This window comes from Aristolochia californica, unplaced genomic scaffold, assembly GCF_029961685.1.
Source record: "Aristolochia californica isolate CCGP_79_NKW_82.1479 unplaced genomic scaffold, dmAriCali1.0.hap1 SCAF_13, whole genome shotgun sequence".
Lineage (NCBI taxonomy): Eukaryota > Viridiplantae > Streptophyta > Magnoliopsida > Piperales > Aristolochiaceae > Aristolochia > Aristolochia californica.
Window position 1 is genome coordinate 12150850 of NW_027181804.1, and position 21305 is coordinate 12172154.

Consider the following 21305-nt stretch of genomic DNA (forward strand, 5'->3'; position numbering starts at 1 on the left):
ATTAGTAAAATGATAGAACAAATTATCGAACAAAGATTTATGCCCCACTTATGATGGGGATGTAGGTAGGGATGAGGTCAACTGATAAACTCTATTCCACGAACCTTACCTGGAGAAAAGATTCTACTTTTACTACTCATGACTGATCAATTGTTAAACCCTATTTCACCAACCTTGCCAAGAAGAAAGATACTATTTTTTCCTACTTTTTCCTATCTAAAGAAAGTCAACTTGTGTCTTAAAAATCGTTTCACAGCACTTCAAGCATTAACTTTCACATATATTCTCACTCTTGATAGTTGAAATCAATGTTATCAAGGCTGAGCCGGCCATTGAACCAGTGAGATATCCTGTTTTGATTCAATCGGGTCCAATCGGGTTCAACCGGCAATCGAACCTAGAAGATTTCATTTCACTTGTATAGAATAATTCTAGTAGGATGCCTATCTACACAAAAATTAAAACATATATAAAACTTTTAAATAACTTTATGAAACCACCAGGACATAATCTAACCATCTTTAAATTTTAATTTATCTAAAAAATAAATTACATTTTCAACAATTCTAGAATAATCAAATTATTGATATAAAATCAAAGTAGTTATGTTCATCTCTAAAAACATAAAATTATTTTAAAAATAAAAATTCTCTATAAGAACAAAGATCTCTTGTCACTAACTATAGATTTCTTTCCACATGTTCATCGTTATTAACAATTCCTTTGTTATGTTCTTGCTCATTGTTTTGAAAATACGAACAAAAAAAATCAACTATTAGATAACCAAAATAGTATATAAAAGTCCCCCTTGTTAGAAATTTAAAATATATTTACCTTTAGCTCTACCCTCTGATTAAACTAATTTTGGTTGCACATTTTCCCATTTTTCTAGTTCTTTGACATCAATTAAAAGAGGATTTGTTTTTTACTCCCCAATCTTTTAGTAAAATCATGTCCTAGAAAGAAATTGGATCACAACTCTTATCTTTAGCTTGATTACTTTTACCTACAACAAAAAAATATATATCAATTATGCACAAATAATAAACTGAGAAGTAACAGATAAAACTAATGAAATGATTTAATTAACTTACCCCAACCGTAAATTTTAATGGACAAAGACAAGATCATTAAGTCTTTTATACTCTAATTTTTTCCTTTTTGGTGTGAATTTGCTAAAAACACTCTTAAGTTACAATCACAATCAGATGCACTACATATTTGACTCATACCTTGAGTTGCAACCTTTGCAAATTTGGAGCATTATTCCCAAATGTCCTCCACCATTCAACTGTAGAAAAATCAAACAAGAATAACAAAAGTATGTCTTTACCTAGAAGCATCTTGCCACGTGACATGATACCCATCACCAACCTTAAATTCCCTTGCAAATCTCTATATATTTGAAGTTCATTAATAGTTGCCACTTGAATATTTTGATCATTATTATAAAACTTCTCATTGACGTCTATTAAACTTAGGGTGTTCAACTACTGATGTTGAACTAAAATAATATTTTAGGTTCAAATTGTATCTTGTTGAATGGAGAGCTCGCTAGAGTTGGCTTTCCCAATGATGATCACTAAACTTAAAAGTTGATAGTCCTCTTTTTCCCCTTTTGTGACAACCTTTTTTGTCTCCCTAGCAATCTTCATTCCTTCCAAGATCAATCCCATCGAGGGTCTACAATCACTATTAGCCATCCTTAAAATTTTATCAAGAGGCTCTAGGATATCAACAACTTTAGTACATATGGACCAAAACTCAAAATTTAATACCAAGTGATAGAATTGCATTCCTCTTTTTACATATCTTATTATTGTTCCATTCTTCACTAGTCACCATAGAATGCAAAGCAAGCTTATTTCTATGAAGACCTTGCAATGTTAAGATATTTGTTGAGCAAGTGATTGGTCGGCGAATCAATTCTCTCCCCTTGCTGAATTTTATCATCAAATTGAACACAAATATATAATTTTAAAGAAAAGGTATTAATCATTGCATCATCAACCACTTGTTTCACCTCTCTTATATACCTATCAAAATCCTCAAGCATCAAGTCCACAATGCACATTTCAGAGAGTCCAATAAAACTTTGGATACTCCTACATCAAAAGTCACAAGCAATCACATAGTTGGTTGCATTAATTATTACTATTAAGAATGCATTATCTACTTCTACGGAGTTAATAACTTCCTTGAACACTTTAAACAACATTTTCGTAGTTTTGGATTCCTCAAGTGCATCTATTGATTTTATGAATCCTAACCCTCGAGGACAATAAACAAAAAAAATTATTAAAGTCTTGTTACTTGTATCTATCCAACCATAAGACATAAGAGTGCATCTTGCTTGTGCCCAATATATTTTAAAAGATTCAACATGATCTTTAACATTTACAACACTTAAAACAAAAAGTTTGCCTCGTGTATTATGATGTGTGGGTCCTTTGAATCCTAGTCCAATAGAAGTTATAACATCAAGCATACGTTTAAAGTATTGAAATTTAAGAGCATAAAAATGAATACAAGTATCGAACATCCATTTCATAAACTCCAATTCTACCATTTCAACAACTTTTTTTCACTACCACTAAACTTACATTACATGGTTGATATCTAGGGGTCGTTTTCAAAGCAAAAACAATCCCGATGACTCCTTATTCTTAGAATGAGCACCTATTGGTTCAAGTCTTCGATTTTTTTAAAGATATATGGAAGAGTCTTACATGAATCTTAAATCAACAAGTCTCACAAAGCCATAATTTTTATGGTGGAGTCTTATAGGAGTCTCTTAGGAAAAGGTCTTATAGAAGAGTCTCAGTTAAAGGTGTTTTAGTTAAAGTCTTCTATTTATGCTCAGTTGTTCAATTGTTTTAAGACATTTCTTTTAGTGTTTAACTTTGGGTTTAAATGGAATAAGGGTAGTTTAATTTTAGTTGGGTTCTACTAGTTTTCTCTATTATAAATAGAAGCTCATTGTACTCAAGTTACAACAAGTTAATGAAGTCTTTCTCTTTTCCATAAATTCAACATGGTGTCAGAGTGGGTTAGGTGAGTTGAATCGATCAACCCACATAGATAATGGGATCATTTTCTTATCTATCATATCAAGTAGTTTATATCTTCAAATCTAATTTCCAACACAAAAAAATTTTTGGCAATCGGAGTTTTCTACAAAGAGAAATCGATATTTGAGGCAACAAATGTCAGATTGCAAGAGAGGTTCGACCAGTAATAGAAAGCTTCAATTTTTTGCCATTTTATGCTATCAAGATAGAGACTTGTATGTAAAATTATATGTCAAAATAAATATCTATGAGGGTATTTTTTTTACCTATCCAATCAATTCTAAATCTAAGTTTTCTAGAGGAAGATATCAATCTCGGAACAGTCAATAGTCATGGTGGCCAAAGAAGAAAGAGTACTCCGTTCTGCCAAATTATAGAGTCCAAAATCTATCATATTATTTCTCTCAAAAAAGTATATTTTATGTAAAAATTATACTTGTATAAAAGGTATCGAATTCTAGTTTCATAAAGAAAAGTTCGTGTCAATATGATCTATATTTAAGGAGCTATTCGCATTGGAGACGAAAAATGTCAAGCTTAAGAATGAAGAAAATCAAGAGGTCATAAAAGATTCAATAATGAAGCTTTTTTATGGAAAATTAAGCATAAATTTAAAGCTCTTTGTGTCTAGTTTCTTCATATACAAACTTTTTTGTGATTCTAAGCTATATTTTGGGTGATATCAATATTAGAAATACCAAAGATCAGTTCTGCTGAAATCTCTTCTTTTTTCCTATTTGCTTTCATATTATCTCTCCCTAACGTGAATTGAGTTTCCTTTTTCCTAAAATCTGAGTTTTTTATCCAATTTTCTCTTCTAATCATAGAGTTTTTTGTCAGACTTAATAACTTCATGATGTGCTCATGCAAGGTATGCAATATCTTTCTTCAATGTTGCTTTCAAGTTGTATGTTTTTGTTACTTGGATGTGTATCTTCCGCATAGTTATCTACGAAAAATTATGGTCACCCCCAAAGATTGGTCAAATTTATCAAGTTCTACTGTTATAGTCATCCATAGTTTTCATAAGAAAAAAAAGGTCACTTTGAAAGTATGAGTGTTGCATAGTAGCCTCCTTGCGGTTAAAGTTGTTTTCCACTAGTATATCTTCAGTTTATCATCTTATGGGTTTATCACTTCATAACAATGCCACCACTACATAAAAGTATAGGAGTGTGCCCAACATGCATCTTGAATCAAGTCTTTTTTTCTTCACCCAAAAGGTGATTTGTGTGTGAACTACCCTTAATAAGTGAGTAGTCTCTTTGTTAATCCCTAAAGTTGGGCACTTTTTCTGCCTTTAAAATTGAGTGGAGTGTATTTTACTATGACAATTTTGGTTGGAGCATGGAGCTTTGTCGTACGACTAGAAGTGATTTTCTTCTCCCACATTGTGTTTTGACCAAGTTGGGTCTATATATTCTTTTTATCCCCAGCTTGAGGGGGAGAAGTAGAAGAAGATATACAAGAAGAGGTATTTTGTTCCACATATTGTGGTAATTTTTAAGTGAACAAAATATTCAAGGGGCAGAACAAATGATGAAGAATTTTGCATCTATGAAGATTTTTTTCAGAAAAAAGAAGATTGAAGACCAAGAACCTTTTTTCATTGTAAGTTGAAGTTATAAACTCCAACTTCAAGGGGACTATTGAAGAACATATAGGGAAGAGTCTTACATGACTCTCACAGAAAGAAGTCTCATAGAGCCAGAGTTATTATAGTGGAGTTGTATAGTAGTCTCCTAGGAGAAGGTATCACAGAAGAGTATCAGTAAAAAGTATGTAAGTCTTCTTTTTATGTTCAGATATTCAATTGTTCTAAGACCTTTTAGTGTTTAACTTTGGGTATAACTGGGATAAGGGTAGTTTAGTTGTAATAGGATTCTGCTAGTTTCCTCTATTATAAATAGAGGCTCATTGTACTCAAATTATAACAAGTTAATGAAGTATTTCTCTTTCCTAGAAATTCAAAAAAAATTTCTCTAAAGGTGCATCATTCTCATTTTCATCATCTAGGTCAACTTCTCTTGACCCTGATGAATATGCTCTATTTTTTTTTTTTTTTACTCTTAAATTCATCTAAGGCACAAGAAATATGATACTCCACTTCTTCAGGAACTTTCAAAAGAGGAGTAACCTGGCCTTTCTGTTTACTCAATTGGGCTTTCATCCTATATATCCTCGTCCATTAAAGTTTTTGAACAATATAAACATTGTATTTTCTAGCATTAGTACTTTTTTTTGGATCACGTAATATGCAATGATTCCAAGATGTATATATTTGTTCTTTTTACTTGTGATGCAATAGGTGGTGTGGATAGAGTTGAAATAGAACTATCAACCATGGCAATAATACCTTCAAAATTCAAATTCACAAGAAAAATTAGCTTTAGTTACTAAAAAAGACAAGACTATCAATTAAATGGGTGCCCTGTGACATAAATTACACATTCATAAATACAAAAAAAAAACACAAAGGTAACATAAGATAATACGACTACTAAATCCAGCATAAAAGGAAAGGAATAGTAGGCAACTAAGGAGCTGAGCAATGAGGTTCATCCTATTCTTTTTGGTCCTATATAAGATTGGCAAAATTTGGTAATATATGGATTTTTTTTACAAGTTGATCCACATATATGACCTAAAATGTATTGACCGTGTGATGACTCCCCTCTCGATTTTCATGGTAACAAAACTTAATAGAGTTGATAATTTTATCTCGTATTTCATACACGTTTCCTTCAAGAAACGTTCATTTCAAGGTCTAAAGCATCAAAACAAATCAAACTTCTCAAAGACCTCAAGCATCATGGAAAGTCAAGAAATCTTGAAGAAGCACCCTCAAAAAATGAAGATAAATTAAAGACTAGAGTTTTAGGACTTATTGAGAAAAGTTGAAACTCGGTCTATGTAAAAGAGAGTTGTCTAACTCCTTCTAATTTGAGGTACAATGCAAACTTGGAGCTTTAGGACATAACATCCATTTAAACATGTTTTAAAACTATCATATACATATTTCAAACAAGTTATAAGCACTTAGGATCACTCATTCCCATGCTTTAAAAGTACATTAGATGAAACAGCACTAGAATGATCGATAAAAATCTGCCAATGATCGATCATCCAAAAGTGCATAGGCCTAAATTATATTCCATGATTGATCAACCTAGTTGATTGAACAGTCATCCAAAACATGGCAAAACGGTGCAATAAAGCATGATTTGATCATCCCAATTGGACTGATCGATCAATATTGTCCAAGTAAAATAATTTCATATTAATCGATCAACCTCTAATATTGATCAATCATGTCAGTGAGGGATATAAAGCATGATCAAACATGGGAAGTTTTTTGATTCATCATACTTGTAATCTATTAGAGAGAATATTGATTGATCAATCATACCATGTCATTGATTGATCTACTTAAAATTTCAGACCCAACATGAAGATATTGATCGATTATACCATTGATCAATAAGACTCATTCTGACAAAAAAATAGTTATTACACTCGATTGATAGATCAATCACTTTACACTGATCAATCAATGTAAACTTTTTTTTTATGAAAATGGGCAAAAAATAGCTAGTTTGACTTGGGGAACTTATAAATTCTCCACCAAATCTCACATCGAGAAGTTAATGACCATTTATTGGTTTATTCATAAGCATGTTCGAGGAAATATCTTTGAACAAGGTATAGTTAGAATACATATTCTATCTTGGCCCTTTTTTGGAATGAATTTTGGATGATTATTATCTAATTGTGTTGTTGTCTACCAAAGGAGGTAGCCCCTTCCATCATGAAGTATGGTGTCAAGATGCCTAGTAATATGCAGAGGGCTTCTATTTTTCTTGAGTGGTTAAATTTCTAGTCTCTAAATTTTTTTACCAAATGGATCAAGTTGTTTGGCAGCACACTAGATGAACTATCCTCATCAATCACAGAGTATGTGAACCATTGTACTTTTTCCCTAGGACAAATCAATATTGTTTACACCAAAGCCCACCCTTGACATCTCTATAGTTCAAAGATCATAAATTCAAACTCCCTAGTCGAATAGATATTCAACGTTTTCCCCTTCATTTTGTTAGGTTTATGGTAACGTTATTAGATTGCCTTTGTTAAGTTACCTGTGTGAGCTAACCCTTGGTTCTAAGAAGTTGAGAAGAAATTTTTAAACTTCCGAAATTTGGTGTGCTAAAGCTTACCTGGATGCTTTACTTAGGTGCTTTAATTCTACTTGAACCAAGTAGAGATCCACTAAATATGATTTGTTCTTTGTATCTTGATGTTTATAAACAATGAAAGGTTCTTGAGGAAGAAGAAAACCTTGTTTTCTTTATTTAAAATAAGTACGTGAATACATCTTGTTACTAAAATATATATTCAGATAAATGGAGTTCCATTGGAAACCTTATCCATTTATAAACTGTTTTAGAGGTTTTTTGCACGGTAATGTTTTCTTTTGGGTTCTCATTTCATTGCATTAAAATAATGAAAAAATTATTAGGAGAGGTAATTCTTGCCCCCACTATTTCATGTATTGAAATTTATGTTCCTTTCTCTCTTGAGGTTTATTTAGAATGGTTTTTTAAATTAATTTGCTTTTGAGGAATTGATTTTGCTCAACTCTAAGGTGATGGGCCAACCAGAAGCTGAAGACAAGGCCAATGTATTAGAGCTGAATATTTTGATTTCCTTTTATTTTCATGAGCTCATTCTAACTTTTTTTTTTCATGTCTCCTCCAAGAAGATAAGTGTTGATCCTTCTCAAAAATAGAAGATGAGTGTTGATCCTTCTCGAGAAATAGAAGACCAATGCTGATGGTGTTAAAATGTAAAAATTAAAAACATAGAAAGCCATAATTAAAAGAACCAAGAAATTTTAGGATTAATAGTTAGAATCTGAATCCAAAAAAGAAAAAAACTTACAAGTCGTTACTTACCGTCTTGTAGAATTTAGGATCCCATGATATGAACTTCAACCAAAGTAAGAAGAAGAAGGAGAAAAGAGAGAGAGGAGAGCTCGACTACCAAAGAGGGAGAGAGGTTTGATGAAGTTGAGAAGAGAGGAGAGAAATTGATACTCTACCTCTTAGCCGAGGGCCTCTATTTATAGTTTTTACAATGCCCTTAGGGCTACAACATTACAAGAGAAGTGACATAAATAGAAGAGTAATTACAACTTCATGTCATCTTTATGAGAAGTCTTCTTATTTACCAATATGCCACCTCTTGGATGTGTGGGCTTTCTTCCTTGGACGTGTGGGCTTGAGCCCATCTTCCCCCTCAATCTGGAGGAAAAAAAATATCATAAATACCCAGCTTGCCACATATAAAAGATAGGATCTTAGATGTAACCAGTTTAGTAAGTGTTGAATTTAGGATCCCTTTTCCATAATTCCGAACAAGAGGAAGAAGAAAGAAAAAGAGAAAATGGAAGAAAAGCTCTCGGGTAGAGAGAGAAAAATAAAAGGGGAAGAAGAGGTTGCATCAAGCAAATAGAGAGAGAGAGAGAGAGAGAGAAACCAACTCAGGATTGAATGTGTGACTTGATTAATTCTGAATTAAAACACCTCTATTTATAGTAGAGGAGAAGGTAGAGTCCTTACACAACTTGTCTTTCAATCCTAATTACATTCTAACTCTAACTCTTTAATATAAGTCTATTCAAACTAAACTACTAGAAGACTAACTTGAGTTGAACTATGAGTCCGTCTTCATTCACATGAATATAAGGGATAAGCCAGCTCGCAGCCTTATCCTTGTGGGTCCCTCATGATCTCCTAGTGCATCTTGATAAGAGTGCCAGCTCGTGAGGTATTTGTGGGTCCCACTTGATCTTCAAGTCTTCTTAATCAATTCAACTTGTGCTTCTTGATTCCTTAACTAGTGCTTGCTTTGGGTGAGGACTCTTCTTGATGTCCCACATCCTCTAGGAGTCTTCTTAATGTCCTACGTCCTCATGGTGGGTGCCAGCAGCTTGAGCACCATGTTGGTTCCCACATTGTAACACTCCCCCTCAAGCTGGGGATGAGAAGACATCATAAACGCCCAACTTGCTGCATATGGTAGACATAATCCTGTGAGTGACTGGCTTGGTGAGAATGTTTGCAACTTGATTTTGTGATGATATGTGCTTCAGAGATAAGAGACCAGCTTGGAATTTTTCTTGTATAAAATGGCAATCTACCTCAATATGCTTTGTCCATTCATGGAAGACTGGATTCGATGTAAAATGTATTACTGCTTGATTATCACTGTATAGATCCATTGGAGCTTCTTTATAGAATCCCAATTTAGTGAGAAGAGATCTTATCCATATGATTTCACTAACCGTGTGTGCCATGGCTCTGTATTTTGCTTCTGCAATTGACCGTGCTACTATATTTTTATTTTTGCTTTTCCATGTAACCAGATTTCCTCCAACCATGTGCAAAATCCCGAAGTAGATTTTCTATCATCTGGGGATCCGGCCCAGTCTGCATCCGAGAATCCTTCGATGTTGAAGTGACCATGATTTCTATAGAGGATCCCCCTTCCAAGAGCTCCTTTCAGATATCGTAGTATCCTCTCAAGTGCTTGCCAACGACTAAGTTGTGGCTTGTGCATGTACTGACTCACCACACTTACTGCGTACGAAATGTCTGGACTCGTTACACACAGGTAAATAAGTCGTCCCATTAACCTTTGATATTTACCAATATCTACATCTTCTCCAGTGCCTCCACATAATTTCATATTTGCATCCATAGGAGTGTCTACCGGTTTGCATCCCACCATCTTTGTTTTATCTAGTAGATCAAGGGCATATTTCCTTTGGGATAAAAAAATCCCATGTCTGAATTGTAAGACCTCAATACCCAAAAAATATTTTAGTAATTCAAGATCCTTCATCTTGAATTCAGCACATATTCTTTCTTTTATGTTTTGAATGCCCTCAAAATCACTCCCAGTTAAAATAATATCATCAACATAAACAGCTAGAATCACCTTGCCTCTCATTGTGTTCTCAATAAATATTGAGTGATCTGTAGAGCATCTGTAAAAACCTGCCCGTATGATGGCTTGACTAAATTTCTCAAACCATGCTCGTGGGGATTCCTTTAGTCCATATAGACATTTTTTTAAGATGACATATGGACTCCCCCTCAACCACATACCCAGGTGGTTGTTGTATATAAATCTCTTCTTTGATATCACCATTGAGAAATGCATTTTTTACATCCAGTTGATATATTGGCCATGATGAATTGGCTGCCAAAGATAATAATATACGTACCGAGGACATTTTTGGCACTGGAGAGAATGTTTCATCATAATCAATTCCATAGCATTGAGTGTAACCTTCTGCAACCAGTCGAGCCTTTAGTCGTGCAATGGTCCCATTTGCAACTAACGGGTTTTTTATCTGTAGGTAGAGGAACCAGTGACCATGTGTGATTATCATTAAGAGCCTTCATTTCTTCATCCATTGCTGCCTTCCACCTTGGATGTTGTAGAGCCTCCTTATATGACTTTGAAACAGATATGGAGGAAATAGAAGAAAGAAACTGACAACATAAAGGTGAGAGGCGATGATGAGACACAAAATTGGAAATAGGATGAGAAGTAGAAGGTTGAGTGCATGATCGAGGTTTTTTTGATATAGCAATAGGACGAGTATCAAATTGAGGACCCAAAATGATTGGTGATGAAGGACTTACCTCTAGTGGATCAAATAACTCGGCAAGTGTGGTATCGGACACTTGCTCTGGGGGCTGAACAATCTCTGTATCACGAGGCACAACCGGTCAAGGAGAACTCGGTACTAATGACATACTAGAAGGAGCGCTATCAGAATAATATGTGGAGTCTTCAAAGAATGTTACATCCCTAGACACAAATGAATGTTGCAGAGGAGGACTATAACAAACATCACCCTTTAGTGTGCAAGAGTATCCCAAGAAAATACACTTGATAGATTTAGGATCAAGTTTGTTGTATCTAGGCAATGTATTATGAACAAAACATTGGCAACCGAAGACTTTTAATGGTAATGTAAATAGGTCATCATTTGGTAATAATCTAGAGTAGGAAGATTTATTACCAAGAACAGTAGACGGTAGACGATTTATAAGAAAACACGTTGTAAGGATAGCATGGGACCAATAAAAGTATGGAACTTTCATGGCATATAATAGACCTCGAGCTACCTCAAGAATATGACAATTTTCTCGATCGGTTACACCATTTTGTTGAGGAGTGTAGGCACACGATGTCTGATGGATAATGCCATTTTCTTGACAAAAGGAGTCAAGGTATTTTGAAACATACTCTTTGGCATTATCAGACTAGAGAATTTTTATCTTCTAACCAAATTGTGTGAGTACCATAGCATGAAATGACTTAAAAATGGATGGTATATTAGAACGCTCCTTAAAAATAAACAACCAAGTTGTGCGAGTGAAATCATCAATAAAAGTAATAAAATATTTTGCTTGAGAAATATTAGAGACACTCAAGGACCTCAAACATCAATATGAATCAATGAAAAAGGAGTGTCACTTTTGACTTCTGGACGAGGAGAGTATGTACTCCTTTGATGCTTACTTAACTGACACACCTCACAACTGAATTCTGACCTGATCTTAAGAGATGGAAACATATGATGAAGAGACTATATAGAAGGATGACCCAACCAATTGTGCCATAATCGTGTCTCATTCTCAGTAGTAGACACCATATTGATCTTTGGCACGTCCAAGTAGTAAAGTCCCCCTTGTTCATGGCCTCCACCAATCACTTGCTTCGTTATAAGATCCTGAAAAACACAAGAAGTAGGTGAGAAGCTAACCGAGCAATTAAAATATTTTGTAAACTGACTAAAAGATAGTAAGTTCAATGGAAAAGTAGGAACAAAAGGAATATCAGTGAGCGGAAGTGATGGGGTGACATAAATGGAACCTTTCTCTTGGACTTTGGTTTGAGAACCATCGGCTATGGTAACAAACTTGTGTGAAAGACTCGGAGATAGAGAATGTAATAAAGTTTTGTTACCTGTAAGATGCTCGGAAGCTCCTGAATCAATTATCCAGGATGAAGATGTGGCAAATAGCATACCTAAAGTAGAGGTGGTAGCAGTAGTTGGAGAGGGACTAGGAGAAGAACCTAGCATGGTCTTCATTTTCTGAAATAGCTCATACTCTTCATCAGTACTATTTTATGTGCAACTGATGTTGTGGGATGATTTTCTCTTTCATCACTCATAGGCTTGATTATCCCCTATCAATTCTTACTTGTCATTAGTTTTATAGCATATTTCTTTATAGTGGCCATATTTTCCATAGTAAGTGCATGCTTTGTAATGACACTGGTCTATAGTATGGCCAAGAAATATACAATGAGTACATTTAATATCATTTGTTCTGCCATTACTAGTCCTTCCACCTCTTCCTCTTCCCCCTCTACAACCTCCACCTCGGCCTCGACCGCGGTTAGATAATGATCCTCTATTATCAGAATACATAGCGGATGATACATCAGTAGTGGAGGAAGAAGTGTCTGGAATACGAAGTAGTGTTGCTCACACATCATCAAACTTGGGGATAGTAGAAGCACTCAAAAGTTGACTCTTGGCAATCTCAAGGTGAGGCTTAACATTTGCAAGACAAATAGCCGTGATTAAGGCTTCTTTATGTTTGTCTTGGATAAAGATATCAGTGGTTGAAGGCTGAGCTAACTTCCACTCTTGGAGAAAGCCTCTAAAGCAGGCCAAGTATTCATGAATATTTTCTCCTTGTTTAGTATGCAACATTTTTTGGAGAATATCATAGGGTCTATGTAGTGTATCTAGGCATGAGTACAGTTTAGCACATGTCTCCCAATTTTTTTTAGCAGTATCAAGATGAATAACATTGTTGGAGACATGTTCTTCCATGCTATTTATAAGCCAATCAATTACCAAAGTATCATTTTTCAGCCATTTCATATAGAAAATATCATCTTCATCAACAGGTGGCCCTCGGGTAGTGAGGTGACCAAGTAGGTCTTTTGTGACAAGGAACCTCCGAACCGATGTGGACCAACTCAAAAAATTGGATACCCCACTTAAGGGTATGGTGGTGATTCTTAGTATATCACCTCTGACTTTCATATTTTCTTCAGCCATGATAGGCCCATCTTAAAAAAAAAAAAATTAATAACACCAAGTACTACCTCTTCAATCAACTCGATGTATGGGAAATTTTAGCATTTATGCTAAATTATCATTCTAAATTTTTTTATGCCACTCATAAGAGACTTAATAACAATCTTCTATATCAGTGAACTCTTATCCCACGAAAAAAAATTCCAATAATCTGATTATGGACTGGTTTCGGTAAATAAAATTTCCATACCGATAAAATTGTATTGATAGCTCCTTCTAGATAGAGAGGCATGCATATCCATAATATAATAAGATTAAAGCATTCACATATTCATCCTTCAATCATATTCTAAATTCGGAAACCAGTAACATGAGAAAAAAAAATTGAACACTTATCTCTCGGCTTGTGTTCTTCCTTCATAGAAGAGCCTTCTTTGAGTGGTGTTGATCATCACTTCTCTAGAGCATTCCTTTGACGAGGGATCCTAAATATAATGCTCTGATACCATGTTGAATTTAGGATCCTTTTTCCATAATTCTGAACAATAGGAAGAAGAAAGAAAAAGAGAAAAGGGAAGAAAAGCTCTCGGGTAGAGAGAAAAAATAAAAGGGGAAGAAGAATTGCGTCAAGCAAAGAGAGAGAGAGAGAGAGAGAAACCAACTCGGGATTGAATGTGTGACTTGATTAATTTCGAATTAAAACACCTCTATTTATATTAGAGGAGGAGGTTGATTCCTTATACAACTTTCTTTCAATCCTAATTACATTCCAACTCTAACTCTTTAATATAAGTCTATTTAAACTAAACTACTAGAAGACTAACTTGAGTTGAACTAGGAGTCCTTCATTCACGTGAATATCAGGGATAAGCCAGCTCGTAGCTTTATCCTTGTGGGTCCCTCATGATCTCCCAGCGCATCTAGATAAGAGTGCCAGTTCATGATAGATTTGTGGGTCTCACTTGATCTTCAAGTCTTTTAAATCAATTCAGTTTGTGTTTCTTGATTCCTTAACTCGTGCTTGCTTTGGGTGAGGACTCTTCTTGGTGTCCCACGTCCTCTAGGACTGATGTCCTACGTCCTCATGGAGGGTCCCACCAATTCGAGCACCATGGTGGGCCCCACATTGCAATAGTAAGAATATCTGCTACTTGCTCTTGTGATGAAACATGTTTGAGAGAGATTATACCTGCTTGAAATTTCTCCTATATAAAGTGGCAGTCCACCTCAGTGTGTTTAGTCCTTTAATGGAAGACTAGATCCGAAGTGATATAAATAGCTGCTTGGTTACCACAATATAGACCCATAGAACCTCCTTTAAAAAATCCTAATTCGGTAAGAAGGGACTTGATCCATAGGAGTTCACTGATTGTGTGAGTCATAGCCCTATATTCTACTTCTACACTAGATCTTGCAACCACATTATGCTTCTTGCTTCTCCATGTAAGCAGGTTCCCTCCAAAAAGAGTGCATATCTGGAAATGGACTTCCTGTCACCAGGTGATCAAGCCCAATCTGCATCTGAGAAACCTTCTACGTTGAAGTGGCCATTTTTTTATAAAGCAATCCTCTTCCTAGGGCTCCTTTTAAGTATCGTAATATCCTTTCCAAGGCATGCCAATGGGTAAGTTGTGGTTTATGCATGTAGTAATTCACCACACTTACAGCATATGATATGTCTGGTCTAGTTACCGTGAGGTAGATAAGTTTGCACACAAGTCTTTGATATTTACCAATATCAATATCTTCTCAAGAACTTGCACATAATTTAATATTCGCATCCATAGATGTGTCATTTGGCCGGCACCCCATCATTCCCTTTTCTTCGAGGAGGTCCAAGACATACTTCCTCTGAGATAATATTATCCCATACTTGGACTGAAGAAATTCTATGCCCAGAAAATAATTTAGAAGTCCAAGATCTTTAGGTTTAAATTCATGACATATCATGCTTTTTACTTCTTGTATGTTATGCGTATTATTTCAAGTTAAGACAATATCATCAACATATACATCCAATAATATCTTTCCTTTTGAGGTATCTTTAATAAATACCAAATAATCAACTGAGCACCAACGAAATCCAAACCATAGTAGCGTTTGGTCAAATTTATCAAACCATACCCAAGGAGACTCTTTAAGCCCATATAAGGATTTTTTTTAAGCACATACAGACTCCCCCTCCACAACATAACTTGGTGGTTGAATCATAAAAATTTCCTCATGTATATTACCATTTAAGAAAGCATTTTTGACATTGAGTTGATAAACGGGCCATGAAGAGTTAGTAGCAAGCGATAATATGATACATACCAAATTTAACTTCGCAATAGGAGAGAAGGTCTCCTCATAATCTACGCCATAACATTGAGTGTACCCTTTAGTAATGATGTGGGCCTTAAGGCGAGAAATGGATCCATGTTTGATCGTCAAAACCCATTTACAACCCATCGATTTCTTACCTATCAGAAACAGTGCTAAGTTCCATGTCTGATATAAGGTTTGCATTTCCTCATCGATAGTTGTTTTCCATCCTGGATGTTTCAGGGCCTCTTGATTGGACTGTAGAATAGAGATGGAAAAAAGAAATGCAAGGAACTGATAACATGCGGAAGACAAGCGATGGTGAAACATAAAGTTGGATATAGGATGAGAAGTAGTACAAGTATGAGGTTCTTTTCTTAGATCAATGGGCCAAGTATCAAACTATGGACCAAATGGAATAATGGAAGAAAGACTTACCTCAGTAGGATTCGAGAACTCCACAGGTGTGGTGTCGGTCGATGCTTCGGGGGGTGGAGTGACATTGGCATTAAAAAATGGACGATGAGTGGTAGGAGGGAATGACAAACCCGGAGGAGCATCATTCGAGGAATAGAATGAGATGACCTAAAAATGGTCACATCCCTAGACAAGAGAAACCACCGAAGGGTAGGATTGTAACATACATAACCGTTTTTGGGTGCAAGAGTAACCCAAGAAAATGCACTTCATAGATCGAGGAGTAAGTTTACTTTTGCGTTATAGACCTTAAAAGCATCTAGTGTTTCACTTCTAACATAAATAAAATAGAGATACATATATCGTGTATAGTCATCAATGAAGGTGATGAAATATTTTTTACCATTAAAACATGCATCATAAGAACCTGAAATATCAGTGTATATAATTTCTAAAACATCAGAAGTCCTCCTTGTACCTTTCTTGTTTTTGTTAGTTTGCTCTCCTTTAATGCGACAAGTACCAAAATTAGTAAAGTCAAGACCCTGAAGGACTTTATCATTTACCAAATCTCTTAATTCTATAAATGGAGATATGACCTAAAATTTCCTATGCCACAACATGGAGGATTTCTCATTTATAACACCATGTTAATGCCAACATTAATACCATGCATAGTGGTAAGACTACAATCATGGGTATAATTTAAAATAAGTTGAAATAACCCATCAACCAAAATGACATTTCCAACAATAACATTGTCTTTATACAAATTAAGGGAATTACCAAGGAAAATGAAACTAAAACCATAAGGTAAAAGTCTAGAAACTGAAATAAGGTTTATTGAAAAGGATGGAACATAAAAAGTCATTTCAAGGTCTAACACAAAGCAAATATTTAGGACAAGTCTATAGGTCTCAACCGCCTCCACATGTGAACCTATCTTGTTTCCAGAATAGATGGAACATTCACTTCTCGTTGGTTTTCTTTGGTTTAAGAAGCCTTGCATGGTGTATGCAACATGGATTGTAGTACCTTAATCAATCCATCAATGTTATAAGAAATATGAACTATATTAGCTTCAAAACACAGCAAAGAAATGAGATTACCTTTCTTTTCAAGCCAATGCTTGAATTTGGGACATGACTTGATTAAGAGGCACTTTTCCCTTCCCTTTCTTAAATGGTTTCTTTCCACGAATCATCAAATGTGTACTTTCAATCCTCTCTTGATTCAGCCTCCCTTCCACTTGTATTGACATGGTTAGAAATTCATTAATTGACCATTTTTCCTTATGTGTGTTGTAAGAGATCTTGAAGGGTTTGTATTCAAAGGGAAGCAAGTAAAGGATTAAGTGAACCAGAAATGACTCGGACATCTCAATCTCCAACGATTTTAGTCTTGCGGCTATCTCCTGCATCTTCATGATGTACTCACGCACACACCAATAAATTTCATGGAACACATTTTTATCATCAGGGTGCTCTCTAATGCCTTGTCAGAAGTCTCATATTGATCCTGCATAACTTGAAGATATTCTTTATTTTGGCAAATCAAGGATGGATGCATGTATACTTTTTCCAACATGAGACTTTATAAACATCAAATTTGGGCAATTGGATTACTCCCAAAGATCATATGATGTTTTCTTAACTTCGGTACTTGATTTGTGGGTCTTGGAGGTTCAACCACTCGAAGTGCCAAATCAAGGTCCATGCACCCTAATGCAAGGAGAATTTTCTCCTTCCAATCAGCATAATTATCACCATTCAAAGCAATAATATTGGAGGAATCAAAATTGGGAATAGATAAAGTTTGAACGACTACAAAATAAACAACAATGCTTACTATAACATGCAATTGAGCCAAATATGGAATATTTACCCATTTAAATAAATTCAAATAAATAGATCCACATGTCATTATTTCTTGTGATCTTGATTATAAAAAATAAAATATTTATATAAATTTATGATGGGATCATAAATTTATCTCTAAAGGAATTTTCTAGGCCAGTGGGCAACTAGAATTGTTTTTTGAAATATTTCCTTCTCATCGTTATTAATCACTTAAATAAAAAAAATATCATGTGGGGTTAAATTATTATATTTCCATGACTAATCACAATTTTTTTATGTCATTAACTTTATGTGACTAAGGTTAATGTCACTAGACATATTCATAATTAAGAATGTTGTGTATTACTCAATTAGTTAAATGTTGTTAGAAGATATAGGCAAGCTTGGGTGTTATTGTTGTAATTGTCTTTTTTTTTCTTACTCACTCCTATTAGGGTGAAGGGTAAACTTGTAATATTAATACTTTTATCCTCTATAAATAAATCTTAAGGGGGAGGGTTTGGATTAGATCCATAACCCTAATTCTTCCCCCACCCATCCTCTCCTCTCTCTCTAAGTTGTCCTCTCCTCTCTTCTCCCTCTTTCTTCTCCTCTTCATTCTCTTAACCTTGAAGACCTGCTAGTAATGGACTCTTAAAAACAACATGGTATCAGAGCTACATATTTTGGACTCCATCTGAATCTCATTCTTGTGCTCGATGGATTACTTGTTGCCATGATCAATCAAGAACAACCAAAGAGTCCCAATACCTATTATTTTATTGGCATTCTCACCGACATACTGAGATTTTAATTTTTAAAATTATATAATTATGGAAATATCTTCAAGTCTACTTTCCAATGCAAAAATAATTTTGGCGATCAAAGTTTTCTACAAAGAGAAATCGATATTTGAATAAGAAAATGTAGATTATAAGAGTGGTTTGGGCAATAGCAGAAAATTTCAAATTTTGAACCGTTTTATGCCATCAACAACGAGACTTTATATAAAGAATTATATATAAAAATAAATATATGTAATTCTATTTTCTTACCTATTTAACCAATTATTAGTTTAAGTTTTCTAGATGGAGATATTGATCTCAGAAGAGTCAATAGTCATACTGACCAAAGAAGAAAAAGTAAGAAGTTCGACCAGATTACAGAGTCCAAAATCTATCAAATTCTTTATCTTAAAAAAAAAGTATTGATGAAGTTTTTATCATTTCATTGAGGCCTTGAAGATGTTGTGTTTGTGCCTCTTTTATGCAAGAGTTTTATATGTATTTATCTTACATGATGCATCCTCCTTATACATGAGAAAAAGTTACAGTCTTTCCATGATCTTACAAGTTATGACCAGAAGTATCTTCCAGATGTTATGTTGTTATTTATCCTTATCGAATGGCCATTTTATATGATGAATTGGTGTGCATGAAATTTTGGAGTGTTTATGATGAATTTACTCTAGTTTTTTGTCGTCAAAGAATAGAAAATACTGGTTTGCTCTCTGAAATTTGTGTCAGAAACAACAAGAGAAGAGGCAGCGATAGAATGATCCCCCTTTATTGTCTATGTTTCGTCTATTGCTTGCCTTTGGTGCATCGGTTTTTTTTTTTTTTTTTTTTTTGAGTTCTAAATCTGGAACCTTACCTGAACATGGATGTCCAGTTTGCAATAATTCAGGAAACATATTGCTATTGTTGGTTTGATCTTCCATGATTGCAGTTTTGAAATAGGCATGTTCCAACATAGATGTGGTGTTTGTTACCTTGCTTCTCATCATTATTTTCAGCAACCTTTCTTGATTTAAATGGGATCCATTTCAGATTAAAGCTAATGAAGTGGTTCAGATTCAGAGTTTACTTTCCTCTTTGGTTTCCTTTTGAGAGGTAATTATAGCAGCCATCGAGTAGCAGCATATGTTGTATCTTGACTCGAGTGCTTGATCACAGCAATAGTATCTTGTCTCCTTCTCATGTTTGAGGAATCCTTGCAGCAACTCTCGGACCCAGCAGCATTGGGTTCAGATTTTTTTTTTAAAGATTGATAAACACTTGGTTCAAATTATGATTGGCTGGTTCTTACTAGGTTCCAACTTATTATCTCCTTATTTGTGGTTGGACTTGCTGAAAATTATTTCATGTGTCCTTGTTACAATAAAAGGACCTTTATTATTGCCTTGATATCCACTGCTATATAACAATAACTATGATATGTGTTACTGGTTCTTTACCGAGACAGCTATTGTGTCTCTTTGATTACTTATGTCTCGATTGATTACCCTCAGTTGAGTATTGCTTGATATAAAAAAATTTAAGGGTTCGATTTGTTCAAGAATTCAGCTTTAGGATGGCTCCCAAAAATAATAAAGGCAAGAATACCATCTCTACCGAGGATTTTGAACTACTTCAAAAGATAAAGTATATGATGGAAACTACCAGCAACCAAGCCTCCCTAAATGAGGCTTCTCCAATTGCTGCTACTACTATACCAGGTATGGTTTCAGCTACTTCTCCATCCTGGATTAATGACTCTGGGGCTTCTGAGCACTTGACAAGTAATGGTACCCTCTTGAGTTTTATATCTCCGTGCTTGATGACAAGTTTGTTTCTATAATAGTTTGTTTCTACACCTACCCTTCATTTGTAAGATATCCTTTTTTATCTTGAGTTTTCCTTAAATCTTTTATCCGTCGGTTAACTAACAAAGAAATTTAACTATTCCATTACTTTTTTCCATACTTCGTGTGTTCTTCAAGATCTTAAGACAAAATTGGTTATTGGTGGAGGCCATGAACAAGGGGGGTTCTATTATCTTGATTTACCAGCACTCACAGGTACATCTAGTGCTCAACATATGGCTCTTCAATGGCACTATAGGTTAGGCCATCCATCCCAGCAGTCTCTCAAATAGATGATTCCTTCTTTACATTCTCTTTCCTATCTGAACTGTGAAGATTGTCAAGTAAACACCAGTGCAGTACTTATTCTCCTCGAGGTTAAAGCAAAGGTGTTGTTCCATTTTCCTTAGTTCATACCACTCAGAAACATCTCAAATATTTTCCATTTAGAGTACTTCATTACATTTATTGATGATTTCTCTCGGATTACATGTGTTAAGTTGTGGAGCCTAATTAACACCTTACACTCTGTCGTGGATCGACCTTTGTGGTAAGGTCTTGTGGGGATTGGAAGGGGGGCAAGGAGCATCAGTTGTGGATGAGAGAGGTTAGAGAAAAATAACACCTATAAATGTGCACGATCTCTCTTGTAAACTATTTCATCTTCATAGTGAATTATTGTAGCGGCGGAAGATAGGATGCAGTCTCACCTTGAGGTGAACTAGTATAAATCTTTAAGTCCTTTTGTGCCATTGTGTCTACTTAGTTTAACACTACCTTGAAGATCCTTCGATCAGATAATGCCAATGAATATTTGTCAACAGACTCCCAATCCTTTTGCAGCAATAAAGGTGTTGGAAGATAGGCCCAAGCCCACACGACCAAGGAAGGCTCACATATCTAAGAGAATTATA